This window comes from Salvelinus fontinalis, unplaced genomic scaffold, assembly GCF_029448725.1.
Source record: "Salvelinus fontinalis isolate EN_2023a unplaced genomic scaffold, ASM2944872v1 scaffold_2097, whole genome shotgun sequence".
Lineage (NCBI taxonomy): Eukaryota > Metazoa > Chordata > Actinopteri > Salmoniformes > Salmonidae > Salvelinus > Salvelinus fontinalis.
Window position 1 is genome coordinate 7,501 of NW_026602306.1, and position 13,388 is coordinate 20,888.

A 13,388-nucleotide genomic window follows, 5' to 3' on the forward strand; every position below is an offset into this window, starting at 1 on the left:
TTATCTCAATGACATACCTATTACCAATGAAACGTCCTCCTAAATGGTTTGAAGCAATGCTCCTTTTCTCGACAAGAAATAGACAGGCAGAAGGTTCAAGAAAAATACTTGCATCTGCTGAGGCTCAAACTCATAACCGTGACATCAATTTACTGCATACTGCTGTATAAGTACAACACGCTAACCGAATGCACCACAGGATCCATTAACAACACTTTCACTGATCACCATATTTTGCTCAAACAGAGCTGTACGATATTCAGACCAAGTAATTATTAATGTTGATATGCCTGGCTAGCTCAGTCAGTAGAGCATGAGACTCTTAATCTCAGGGTCGTGGGTTCGAGCCCCACGTTGGGTGACACTTTTCTCTTCCGAAGCAGGAACTCACTTTGCAAACAGCCATCCGCTTGGACTTTCGAGCAGGCTTGCCACCCTGCATTGCTGACGTGTCAGGCATAGCTGGTGTTACAGAAGACTATGGATTTGAATCCTAGCTATACCTTCACTCTGACCTTTTATCTCAATGACATACCTATTACCAATGAAACGTCCTCCTAAATGGTTTGAAGCAATGCTCCTTTTCTCGACAAGAAATAGACAGGCAGAGGGTTCAAGAAAAATACTTGCATCTGCTGAGGCTCAAACTCACAACCGTGACATCAATTTACTGCATACTGCTGTATAAGTACAACACGCTAACCGAATGCACCACAGGATCCATTAACAACATTCTCACTGATCACCATATTTTGCTCAAACAGAGCTGTACGATATTCAGACCAAGTAATTATCACTGTTGAAGTGCCTGGCTAGCTCAGTCGGTAGAGCATGAGACTCTTAATCTCAGGGTCGTGGGTTCGAGCCCCACGTTGGGCGAATCTTTTCTCTTCCGAAGCACGAACTCACTTTGCAAACAGCCATCCGCTTGGACATTCGAGCAGGCTTGCCACCCTGCATTGCTGTCTTGTCAGGCATAGCTGGTTTTACAGAAGACTATGGATTTGAATCCTAGCTATACCTTCACTCTGCCCTTTTATCTCAATGACATACCTATTACCAATGAAACGTCCTCCTAAATGGTTTGAAGCAGTGCTCCTTTTCTCGACAAGAAATAGACAGGCAGAAGGTTCAAGAAAAATACTTGCATCTGCTGAGGCTCAAACTCATAACCGTGACATCAATTTACTGCATACTGCTGTATAAGTACAACACGCTAACCGAATGCACCACAGGATCCATTAACAACACTTTCACTGATCACCATATTTTGCTCAAACAGAGCTGTTCGATATTCAGACCAAGTAATTATTAATTTTGATATGCCTGGCTAGCTCAGTCGGTAGAGCATGAGACTCTTAATCTCAGGGTCGTGGGTTCGAGCCCCAAGTTGGGTGACACTTTTCTCTTCCGAAGCACGAACTCACTTTGCAAACAGCCATCCGCTTGGACTTTCGAGCAGGCTTGCCACCCTGCATTGCTGACGTGTCAGGCATAGCTGGTGTTACAGAAGACTATGGATTTGAATCCTAGCTATACCTTCACTCTGACCTTTTATCTCAATGACATACCTATTACCAATGAAACGTCCTCCTAAATGGTTTGAAGCAATGCTCCTTTTCTCGACAAGAAATAGACAGGCAGAGGGTTCAAGAAAAATACTTGCATCTGCTGAGGCTCAAACTCACAACCGTGACATCAATTTACTGCATACTGCTGTATAAGTACAACACGCTAACCGAATGCACCACAGGATCCATTAACAACATTCTCACTGATCACCATATTTTGCTCAAACAGAGCTGTACGATATTCAGACCAAGTAATTATCACTGTTGAAGTGCCTGGCTAGCTCAGTCGGTAGAGCATGAGACTCTTAATCTCAGGGTCGTGGGTTCGAGCCCCACGTTGGGCGAATCTTTTCTCTTGCGAAGCACGAACTCACTTTGCAAACAGCCATCCGCTTGGACATTCGAGCAGGCTTGCCACCCTGCATTGCTGACTTGTCAGGCATAGCTGGTTTTACAGAAGACTATGGATTTGAATCCTAGCTATACCTTCACTCTGACCTTTTATCTCAATGACATACCTATTACCAATGAAACGTCCTCCTAAATGGTTTGAAGCAATGCTCCTTTTCTCGACAAGAAATAGACAGGCAGAAGGTTCAAGAAAAATACTTGCATCTGCTGAGGCTCAAACTCATAACCGTGACATCAATTTACTGCATACTGCTGTATAAGTAAAACACGCTAACCGAATGCACCACAGGATCCATTAACAACACTTTCACTGATCACCATATTTTGCTCAAACAGAGCTGTTCGATATTCAGACCAAGTAATTATTAATTTTGATATGCCTGGCTAGCTCAGTCGGTAGAGCATGAGACTCTTAATCTCAGGGTCGTGGGTTCGAGCCCCAAGTTGGGTGACACTTTTCTCTTCCGAAGCACGAACTCACTTTGCAAACAGCCATCCGCTTGGACTTTCGAGCAGGCTTGCCACCCTGCATTGCTGACGTGTCAGGCATAGCTGGTGTTACAGAAGACTATGGATTTGAATCCTAGCTATACCTTCACTCTGACCTTTTATCTCAATGACATACCTATTACCAATGAAACGTCCTCCTAAATGGTTTGAAGCAATGCTCCTTTTCTCGACAAGAAATAGACAGGCAGAGGGTTCAAGAAAAATACTTGCATCTGCTGAGGCTCAAACTCACAACCGTGACATCAATTTACTGCATACTGCTGTATAAGTACAACACGCTAACCGAATGCACCACAGGATCCATTAACAACATTCTCACTGATCACCATATTTTGCTCAAACAGAGCTGTACGATATTCAGACCAAGTAATTATCACTGTTGAAGTGCCTGGCTAGCTCAGTCGGTAGAGCATGAGACTCTTAATCTCAGGGTCGTGGGTTCGAGCCCCACGTTGGGCGAATCTTTTCTCTTGCGAAGCACGAACTCACTTTGCAAACAGCCATCCGCTTGGACATTCGAGCAGGCTTGCCACCCTGCATTGCTGACTTGTCAGGCATAGCTGGTTTTACAGAAGACTATGGATTTGAATCCTAGCTATACCTTCACTCTGACCTTTTATCTCAATGACATACCTATTACCAATGAAACGTCCTCCTAAATGGTTTGAAGCAATGCTCCTTTTCTCGACAAGAAATAGACAGGCAGAAGGTTCAAGAAAAATACTTGCATCTGCTGAGGCTCAAACTCATAACCGTGACATCAATTTACTGCATACTGCTGTATAAGTAAAACACGCTAACCGAATGCACCACAGGATCCATTAACAACACTTTCACTGATCACCATATTTTGCTCAAACAGAGCTGTTCGATATTCAGACCAAGTAATTATTAATTTTGATATGCCTGGCTAGCTCAGTCGGTAGAGCATGAGACTCTTAATCTCAGTGTCGTGGGTTCGAGCCCCACGTTGGGTGACACTTTTCTCTTCCGAAGCACGAACTCACTTTGCAAACAGCTATCCGCTTGGACTTTCGAGCAGGCTTGCCACCCTGCATTGCTGACGTGTCAGGCATAGCTGGTGTTACAGAAGACTATGGATTTGAATCCTAGCTATACCTTCACTCTGACCTTTTATCTCAATGACATACCTATTACCAATGAAACGTCCTCCTAAATGGTTTGAAGCAATGCTCCTTTTCTCGACAAGAAATAGACAGGCAGAGGGTTCAAGAAAAATACTTGCATCTGCTGAGGCTCAAACTCACAACCGTGACATCAATTTACTGCATACTGCTGTATAAGTACAACACGCTAACCGAATGCACCACAGGATCCATTAACAACATTCTCACTGATCACCATATTTTGCTCAAACAGAGCTGTACGATATTCAGACCAAGTAATTATCACTGTTGAAGTGCCTGGCTAGCTCAGTCGGTAGAGCATGAGACTCTTAATCTCAGGGTCGTGGGTTCGAGCCCCACGTTGGGCGAATCTTTTCTCTTCCGAAGCACGAACTCACTTTGCAAACAGCCATCCGCTTGGACATTCGAGCAGGCTTGCCACCCTGCATTGCTGACTTGTCAGGCATAGCTGGTTTTACAGAAGACTATGGATTTGAATCCTAGCTATACCTTCACTCTGACCTTTTATCTCAATGACATACCTATTACCAATGAAACGTCCTCCTAAATGGTTTGAAGCAATGCTCCTTTTCTCGACAAGAAATAGACAGGCAGAAGGTTCAAGAAAAATACTTGCATCTGCTGAGGCTCAAACTCATAACCGTGACATCAATTTACTGCATACTGCTGTATAAGTAAAACACGCTAACCGAATGCACCACAGGATCCATTAACAACACTTTCACTGATCACCATATTTTGCTCAAACAGAGCTGTACGATATTCAGACCAAGTAATTATTAATGTTGATATGCCTGGCTAGCTCAGTCGGTAGAGCATGAGACTCTTAATTTCAGGGTCGTGGGTTCGAGCCCCATGTTGGGTGACACATTCTCTTCCGAAGCACGAACTCACTTTGCAAACAGCCATCCGCTTGGACTTTCGAGCAGGCTTGCCACCCTGCATTGCTGACTTGTCAGGCATAGCTGGTTTTACAGAAGACTATGGATTTGAATCCTAGCTATACCTTCACTCTGCCCTTTTATCTCAATGACATACCTATTACCAATGAAACGTCCTCCTAAATGGTTTGAAGCAATGCTCCTTTTCTCAACAAGAAATAGACAGGCAGAGGGTTCAAGAAAAATACTTGCATCTGCTGAGGCTCAAACTCACAACCGTGACATCAATTTACTGCATACTGCTGTATAAGTACAACACGCTAACCGAATGCACCACAGGATCCATTAACAACATTCTCACTGATCACCATATTTTGCTCAAACAGAGCTATACGATATTCAGACCAAGTAATTATCACTGTTGAAGTGCCTGGCTAGCTCAGTCGGTAGAGCATGAGACTCTTAGTCTCAGGGTCGTGGGTTTGAGCCCCACGTTGGGCGAATCTTTTCTCTTCCGAAGCACGAACTCACTTTGCAAACAGCCATCCGCTTGGACTTTCGAGCAGGCTTGCCACCCTGCATTGCTGACGTGTCAGGCATAGCTGGTGTTACAGAAGACTATGGATTTGAATCCTAGCTATACCTTCACTCTGACCTTTTATCTCAATGACATACCTATTACCAATGAAACGTCCTCCTAAATGGTTTGAAGCAATGCTCCTTTTCTCAACAAGAAATAGACAGGCAGAGGGTTCAAGAAAAATACTAGCATCTGCTGAGGCTCAAACTCACAACCGTGACATCAATTTACTGCATACTGCTGTATAAGTACAACACGCTAACCGAATGCACCACAGGATCCATTAACAACATTCTCACTGATCACCATATTTTGCTCAAACAGAGCTGTACGATATTCAGACCAAGTAATGATCACTGTTGTAGTGCCTGGCTAGCTCAGTCGGTAGAGCATGAGACTCTTAATCTCAGGGTTGTGGGTTCGAGCCCCACGTTGGGGGAATCTTTTCTCTTCCGAAGCACGAACTCACTTTGCAAACAGCCATCCGCTTGGACATTCGAGCAGGCTTGCCACCCTGCATTGCTGACTTGTCAGGCATAGCTGGTTTTACAGAAGACTATGGATTTGAATCCTAGCTATACCTTCACTCTGACCTTTTATCTCAATGACATACCTATTACCAATGAAACGTCCTCCTAAATGGTTTGAAGCAATGCTCCTTTTCTCGACAAGAAATAGACAGGCAGAAGGTTCAAGAAAAATACTTGCATCTGCTGAGGCTCAAACTCACAACCGTGACATCAATTTACTGCATACTGCTGTATAAGTACAACACGCTAACCGAATGCACCACAGGATCCATTAACAACACTCTCACTGATCACCATATTTTGCTCAAACAGAGCTGTACGATGTTCAGACCAAGTTATTATTAATGTTGCGATGCCTGGCTAGCTCAGTCGGTAGAGCATGAGACTCTTAATCTCAGGGTCGTGGGTTCAAGCCCCAAGTTGGGCAAATCTTTTCTCTTCCGAAGCACGAACTCACTTTGCAAACAGCCATCCGCTTGGACTTTCCAGCAGGCTTGCCACCCTGCATTGCTGACGTGTCAGGCATAGCTGGTGTTACAGAAGACTATGGATTTGAATCCTAGCTATACCTTCACTCTGACCTTTTATCTCAATGACATACCTATTACCAATGAAACGTCCTCCTAAATGGTTTGAAGCAATGCTCCTTTTCTCGACAAGAAATAGACAGGCAGAAGGTTCAAGAAAAATACTTGCATCTGCTGAGGCTCAAACTCACAACCGTGACATCAATTTACTGCATACTGCTGTATAAGTACAACACGCTAACCGAATGCACCACAGGATCCATTAACAACACTTTCACTGATCACCATATTTTGCTCAAACAGAGCTGTACGATATTCAGACCAAGTAATTATTAATGTTTATATGCCCGGCTAGCTCAGTCGGTAGAGCATGAGACTCTTAATCTCAGGGTCGTGGGTTCGAGCCCCACGTTGGGCGAATCTTTTCTCTTCCGAAGCACGAACTCACTTTGCAAACAGCCATCCGCTTGGACTTTCGAGCAGGCTTGCCACCCTACATTGCTGACGTGTCAGGCATAGCTGGTTTTACAGAAGACTATGGATTTGAATCCTAGCTATACCTTCACTCTGACCTTTTATCTCAATGACAGACCTATTACCAATGAAACGTCCTCCTAAATGGTTTGAAGCAATGCTCCTTTTCTCGACAAGAAATAGACAGGCAGAAGGTTCAAGAAAAATACTTGCATCTGCTGAGGCTCAAACTCACAACCGTGACATCAATTTACTGCATACTGCTGTATAAGTACAACACGCTAACCGAATGCACCACAGGATCCATTAACAACATTCTCACTGATCACCATATTTTGCTCAAACAGAGCTGTACGATATTCAGACCAAGTAATTATCACTGTTGAGGTGCCTGGCTAGCTCAGTCGGTAGAGCATGAGACTCTTAATCTAAGGGTCGTGGGTTCGAGCCCCACGTTGGGTGAATCTTTTCTCTTCCGAAGCACGAACTCACTTTGCAAACAGCCATCCGCTTGGACATTCGAGCAGGCTTGCCACCCTGCATTGCTGTCTTGTCAGGCATAGCTGGTTTTACAGAACACTATGGATTTGAATCCTAGCTATACCTTCTCTCTGACCTTTTATCTCAATGACATACCTATTACCAATGAAACGTCCTCCTAAATGGTTTGAAGCAATGCTCCTTTTCTCAACAAGAAATAGACAGGCAGAAGGTTCAAGAAAAATACTTGCATCTGCTGAGGCTCAAACTCACAACCGTGACATCAATTTACTGCATACTGCTGTATAAGTACAACACGCTAACCGAATGCACCACAGGATCCATTAACAACATTCTCACTGATCACCATATTTTGCTCAAACAGAGCTGTACGATATTCAGACCAAGTAATTATCACTGTTGAGGTGCCTGGCTAGCTCAGTCGGTAGAGCATGAGACTCTTAATCTCAGGGTCGTGGGTTCGAGCCCTACGTTTTCTCTTCCGAAGCACGAACTCACTTTGCAAACAGCCATCCGCTTGGACTTTCGAGCAGGCTTGCCACCCTGCATTGCAGACGTGTCAGGCATAGCTGGTTTTACAGAAGACTATGGATTTGAATCCTAGCTATACCTTCACTCTGACCTTTTATCTCAATGACATACCTATTACCAATGAAACGTCCTCCTAAATGGTTTGAAGCAATGCTCCTTTTCTCGACAAGAAATAGACAGGCAGAAGGTTCAAGAAAAATACTTGCATCTGCTGAGGCTCAAACTCATAACCGTGACATCAATTTACTGCATACTGCTGTATAAGTACAACACGCTAACCGAATGCCCCACAGGATCCATTAACAACACTTTCACTGATCACCATATTTTGCTCAAACAGAGCTGTACGATATTCAGACCAAGTAATTATTAATGTTGATATGCCTGGCTAGCTCAGTCGGTAGAGCATGAGACTCTTAATCTCAGGGTCGTGGGTTCGAGCCCCACGTTGGGTGACACTTTTCTCTTCCGAAGCACGAACTCACTTTGCAAACAGCCATCCGCTTGGACTTTCGAGCAGGCTTGCCACCCTGCATTGCTGACGTGTCAGGCATAGCTGGTGTTACAGAAGACTATGGATTTGAATCCTAGCTATACCTTCACTCTGACCTTTTATCTCAATGACATACCTATTACCAATGAAACGTCCTCCTAAATGGTTTGAAGCAATGCTCCTTTTCTCGACAAGAAATAGACAGGCAGAGGGTTCAAGAAAAATACTTGCATCTGCTGAGGCTCAAACTCACAACCGTGACATCAATTTACTGCATACTGCTGTATAAGTACAACACGCTAACCGAATGCACCACAGGATCCATTAACAACATTCTCACTGATCACCATATTTTGCTCAAACAGAGCTGTACGATATTCAGACCAAGTAATTATCACTGTTGAGGTGCCTGGCTAGCTCAGTCGGTAGAGCATGAGACTCTTAATCTCAGGGTCGTGGGTTCGAGCCCCACGTTGGGCGAATCTTTTCTCTTCCGAAGCACGAACTCACTTTGCAAACAGCCATCCGCTTGGACTTTCGAGCAGGCTTGCCACCCTGCATTGCTGACGTGTCAGGCATATCTGGTGTTACAGAAGACTATGGATTTGAATCCTAGCTATACCTTCACTCTGACCTTTTATCTCAATGACATACCTATTACCAATGAAACGTCCTCCAAAATGGTTTGAAGCAATGCTCCTTTTCTCAACAAGAAATAGACAGGCAGAGGGTTCAAGAAAAATACTTGCATCTGCTGAGGCTCAAACTCACAACCGTGACATCAATTTACTGCATACTGCTGTATAAGTACAACACGCTAACCGAATGCACCACAGGATCCATTAACAACATTCTCACTGATCACCATATTTTGCTCAAACAGAGCTATACGATATTCAGACCAAGTAATTATCACTGTTGAAGTGCCTGGCTAGCTCAGTCGGTAGAGCATGAGACTCTTAATCTCAGGGTCGTGGGTTCGAGCCCCACGTTGGGCGAATCTTTTCACTTCCGAAGCACGAACTCACTTTGCAAACAGCCATCCGCTTGGACTTTCGAGCAGGCTTGCCACCCTGCATTGCTGACGTGTCAGGCATAGCTGGTGTTACAGAAGACTATGGATTTGAATCCTAGCTATACCTTCACTCTGACCTTTTATCTCAATGACATACCTATTACCAATGAAACGTCCTCCTAAATGGTTTGGAGCAATGCTCCTTTTCTCAACAAGAAATAGACAGGCAGAGGGTTCAAAAAAAATACTTGCATCTGCTGAGGCTCAAACTCACAACCGTGACATCAATTTACTGCATACTGCTGTATAAGTACAACACGCTAACCGAATGCACCACAGGATCCATTAACAACATTCTCACTGATCACCATATTTTGCTCAAACAGAGCTGTACGATATTCAGACCAAGTAATTATCACTGTTGAAGTGCCTGGCTAGCTCAGTCGGTAGAGCATGAGACTCTTAATCTCAGGGTCGTGGGTTCGAGCCCCACGTTTGGCTAATCTTTTCTCTTCCGAAGCACGAACTCACTTTGCAAACAGCCATCCGCTTGGACATTCGAGCAGGCTTGCCACCCTGCATTGCTGACTTGTCAGGCATAGCTGGTTTTACAGAAGACTATGGATTTGAATCCTAGCTATACCTTCACTCTGACCTTTTATCTCAATGACAGACCTATTACCAATGAAACGTCCTCCTAAATGGTTTGAAGCAATGCTCCTTTTCTCGACAAGAAATAGACAGGCAGAAGGTTCAAGAAAAATACTTGCATCTGCTGAGGCTCAAACTCACAACCGTGACATCAATTTACTGCATACTGCTGTATAAGTACAACACGCTAACCGAATGCACCACAGGATCCATTAACAACATTCTCACTGATCACCATATTTTGCTCAAACAGAGCTATACGATATTCAGACCAAGTAATTATCACTGTTGAAGTGCCTGGCTAGCTCAGTCGGTAGAGCATGAGACTCTTAATCTTAGGGTCTTGGGTTCGAGCCCCACGTTGGGCGAATCTTTTCACTTCCGAAGCACGAACTCACTTTGCAAACAGCCATCCGCTTGGACTTTCGAGCAGGCTTGCCACCCTGCATTGCTGACGTGTCAGGCATAGCTGGTGTTACAGAAGACTATGGATTTGAATCCTAGCTATACCTTCACTCTGACCTTTTATCTCAATGACATACCTATTACCAATGAAACGTCCTCCTAAATGGTTTGAAGCAATGCTCCTTTTCTCAACAAGAAATAGACAGGCAGAGGGTTCAAGAAAAATACTTGCATCTGCTGAGGCTCAAACTCACAACCGTGACATCAATTTACTGCATACTGCTGTATAAGTACAACACGCTAACCGAATGCACCACAGGATCCATTAACAACATTCTCACTGATCACCATATTTTGCTCAAACAGAGCTGTACGATATTCAGACCAAGTAATTATCACTGTTGAAGTGCCTGGCTAGCTCAGTCGGTAGAGCATGAGACTCTTAATCTCAGGGTCGTGGGTTCGAGCCCCACGTTGGGTGAATCTTTTCTCTTCCGAAGCACGAACTCACTTTGCAAACAGCCATCCGCTTGGACATTCGAGCAGGCTTGCCACCCTGCATTGCTGACTTGTCAGGCATAGCTGGTTTTACAGAAGACTATGGATTTGAATCCTAGCTATACCTTCACTCTGACCTTTTATCTCAATGACAGACCTATTACCAATGAAACGTCCTCCTAAATGGTTTGAAGCAATGCTCCTTTTCTCAACAAGAAATAGACAGGCAGAGGGTTCAAGAAAAATACTTGCATCTGCTGAGGCTCAAACTCACAACCGTGACATCAATTTACTGCATACTGCTGTATAAGTACAACACGCTAACCGAATGCACCACAGGATCCATTAACAACATTCTCACTGATCACCATATTTTGCTCAAACAGAGCTGTACGATATTCAGACCAAGTAATTATCACTGTTGAAGTGCCTGGCTAGCTCAGTCGGTAGAGCATGAGACTCTTAATCTCAGGGTCGTGGGTTCGAGCCCCACGTTGGGCGAATCTTTTCTCTTCCGAAGCACGAACTCACTTTGCAAACAGCCATCCGCTTGGACATTCGAGCAGGCTTGCCACCCTGCATTGCTGACTTGTCAGGCATAGCTGGTTTTACAGAAGACTATGGATTTGAATCCTAGCTATACCTTCACTCTGACCTTTTATCTCAATGACAGACCTATTACCAATGAAACGTCCTCCTAAATGGTTTGAAGCAATGCTCCTTTTCTCGACAAGAAATAGACAGGCAGAAGGTTCAAGAAAAATACTTGCATCTGCTGAGGCTCAAACTCACAACCGTGACATCAATTTACTGCATACTGCTGTATAAGTACAACACGCTAACCGAATGCACCACAGGATCCATTAACAACATTCTCACTGATCACCATATTTTGCTCAAACAGAGCTGTACGATATTCAGACCAAGTAATTATCACTGTTGAGGTGCCTGGCTAGCTCAGTCGGTAGAGCATTAGACTCTTAATCTCAGGGACGTGGGTTTGAGCACCACGTTGGGTGACACTTTTCTCTTCCGAAGCACGAACTCACTTTGCAAACAGCCATCCGCTTGGACATTCGAGCAGGCTTGCCACCCTGCATTGCTGTCTTGTCAGGCATAGCTGGTTTTACAGAAGACTATGGATTTGAATCCTAGCTATACCTTCACTCTGACCTTTTATCTCAATGACAGACCTATTACCAATGAAACATCCTCCTAAATGGTTTGAAGCAATGCTCCTTTTCTCGACAAGAAATAGACAGGCAGAAGGTTCAAGAAAAATACTTGCATCTGCTGAGGCTCAAACTCATAACCGTGACATCAATTTACTGCATACTGCTGTATAAGTACAACACGCTAACCGAATGCACCACAGGATCCATTAACAACACTCTCACTGATCACCATATTTTGCTCAGACAGAGCTGTACGATATTCAGACCAAGTTATTTTAAATGTTGAGGTGCCTGGCTAGCTCAGTCGGTAGAGCATGAGACTCTTAATCTCAGGGTCGTGGGTTCGAGCCCCACGTTGGGCGAATCTTTTCACTTCCGAAGCATGAACTCACTTTGCAAACAGCCATCCGCTTGGACTTTCGAGCAGGCTTGCCACCCTGCATTGCTGACGTGTCAGGCATAGCTGGTGTTACAGAAGACTATGGATTTGAATCCTAGCTATACCTTCACTCTGACCTTTTATCTCAATGACATACCTATTACCAATGAAACGTCCTCCTAAATGGTTTGGAGCAATGCTCCTTTTCTCAACAAGAAATAGACAGGCAGAGGGTTCAAAAAAAATACTTGCATCTGCTGAGGCTCAAACTCACAACCGTGACATCAATTTACTGCATACTGCTGTATAAGTACAACACGCTAACCGAATGCACCACAGGATCCATTAACAACATTCTCACTGATCACCATATTTTGCTCAAACAGAGCTGTACGATATTCAGACCAAGTAATTATCACTGTTGAAGTGCCTGGCTAGCTCAGTCGGTAGAGCATGAGACTCTTAATCTCAGGGTCGTGGGTTCGAGCCCCACGTTGGGCGAATCTTTTCTCTTCCGAAGCACGAACTCACTTTGCAAACAGCCATCCGCTTGGACATTCGAGCAGGCTTGCCACCCTGCATTGCTGACTTGTCAGGCATAGCTGGTTTTACAGAAGACTATGGATTTGAATCCTAGCTATACCTTCACTCTGACCTTTTATCTCAATGACAGACCTATTACCAATGAAACGTCCTCCTAAATGGTTTGAAGCAATGCTCCTTTTCTCGACAAGAAATAGACAGGCAGAAGGTTCAAGAAAAATACTTGCATCTGCTGAGGCTCAAACTCACAACCGTGACATCAATTTACTGCATACTGCTGTATAAGTACAACACGCTAACCGAATGCACCACAGGATCCATTAACAACATTCTCACTGATCACCATATTTTGCTCAAACAGAGCTATACGATATTCAGACCAAGTAATTATCACTGTTGAAGTGCCTGGCTAGCTCAGTCGGTAGAGCATGAGACTCTTAATCTCAGGGTCGTGGGTTCGAGCCCCACGTTGGGCGAATCTTTTCACTTCCGAAGCACGAACTCACTTTGCAAACAGCCATCCGCTTGGACTTTCGAGCAGGCTTGCCACCCTGCATTGCTGACG

At 44.3% G+C, this 13,388-nt stretch overlaps 11 non-coding genes across 11 annotated transcripts; all 11 read left to right on the top strand.

The window, feature by feature from the left end:
• Positions 1-806: 806 nt before the first annotated feature.
• trnak-cuu (transfer RNA lysine (anticodon CUU)) lies at positions 807-879 on the top strand. Its single transcript has one exon. It is a non-coding gene; the product is annotated as a tRNA-Lys (tRNA).
• A 963-nt stretch (positions 880-1,842) lies between these two features.
• On the top strand, positions 1,843-1,915 carry trnak-cuu (transfer RNA lysine (anticodon CUU)). The gene has a single exon. It is a non-coding gene; the product is annotated as a tRNA-Lys (tRNA).
• Positions 1,916-2,878: 963 nt separating this feature from the next.
• trnak-cuu (transfer RNA lysine (anticodon CUU)) lies at positions 2,879-2,951 on the top strand. The gene has a single exon. It is a non-coding gene; the product is annotated as a tRNA-Lys (tRNA).
• A 963-nt stretch (positions 2,952-3,914) lies between these two features.
• On the top strand, positions 3,915-3,987 carry trnak-cuu (transfer RNA lysine (anticodon CUU)). Its single transcript has one exon. It is a non-coding gene; the product is annotated as a tRNA-Lys (tRNA).
• A 2,516-nt stretch (positions 3,988-6,503) lies between these two features.
• trnak-cuu (transfer RNA lysine (anticodon CUU)) lies at positions 6,504-6,576 on the top strand. The gene has a single exon. It is a non-coding gene; the product is annotated as a tRNA-Lys (tRNA).
• A 1,988-nt stretch (positions 6,577-8,564) lies between these two features.
• On the top strand, positions 8,565-8,637 carry trnak-cuu (transfer RNA lysine (anticodon CUU)). The gene has a single exon. It is a non-coding gene; the product is annotated as a tRNA-Lys (tRNA).
• A 445-nt stretch (positions 8,638-9,082) lies between these two features.
• trnak-cuu (transfer RNA lysine (anticodon CUU)) lies at positions 9,083-9,155 on the top strand. Its single transcript has one exon. It is a non-coding gene; the product is annotated as a tRNA-Lys (tRNA).
• Positions 9,156-11,154: 1,999 nt separating this feature from the next.
• On the top strand, positions 11,155-11,227 carry trnak-cuu (transfer RNA lysine (anticodon CUU)). Its single transcript has one exon. It is a non-coding gene; the product is annotated as a tRNA-Lys (tRNA).
• A 963-nt stretch (positions 11,228-12,190) lies between these two features.
• Positions 12,191-12,263, top strand: trnak-cuu (transfer RNA lysine (anticodon CUU)). The gene has a single exon. It is a non-coding gene; the product is annotated as a tRNA-Lys (tRNA).
• Positions 12,264-12,708: 445 nt separating this feature from the next.
• Positions 12,709-12,781, top strand: trnak-cuu (transfer RNA lysine (anticodon CUU)). The gene has a single exon. It is a non-coding gene; the product is annotated as a tRNA-Lys (tRNA).
• A 445-nt stretch (positions 12,782-13,226) lies between these two features.
• On the top strand, positions 13,227-13,299 carry trnak-cuu (transfer RNA lysine (anticodon CUU)). The gene has a single exon. It is a non-coding gene; the product is annotated as a tRNA-Lys (tRNA).
• Positions 13,300-13,388: the final 89 nt, after the last annotated feature.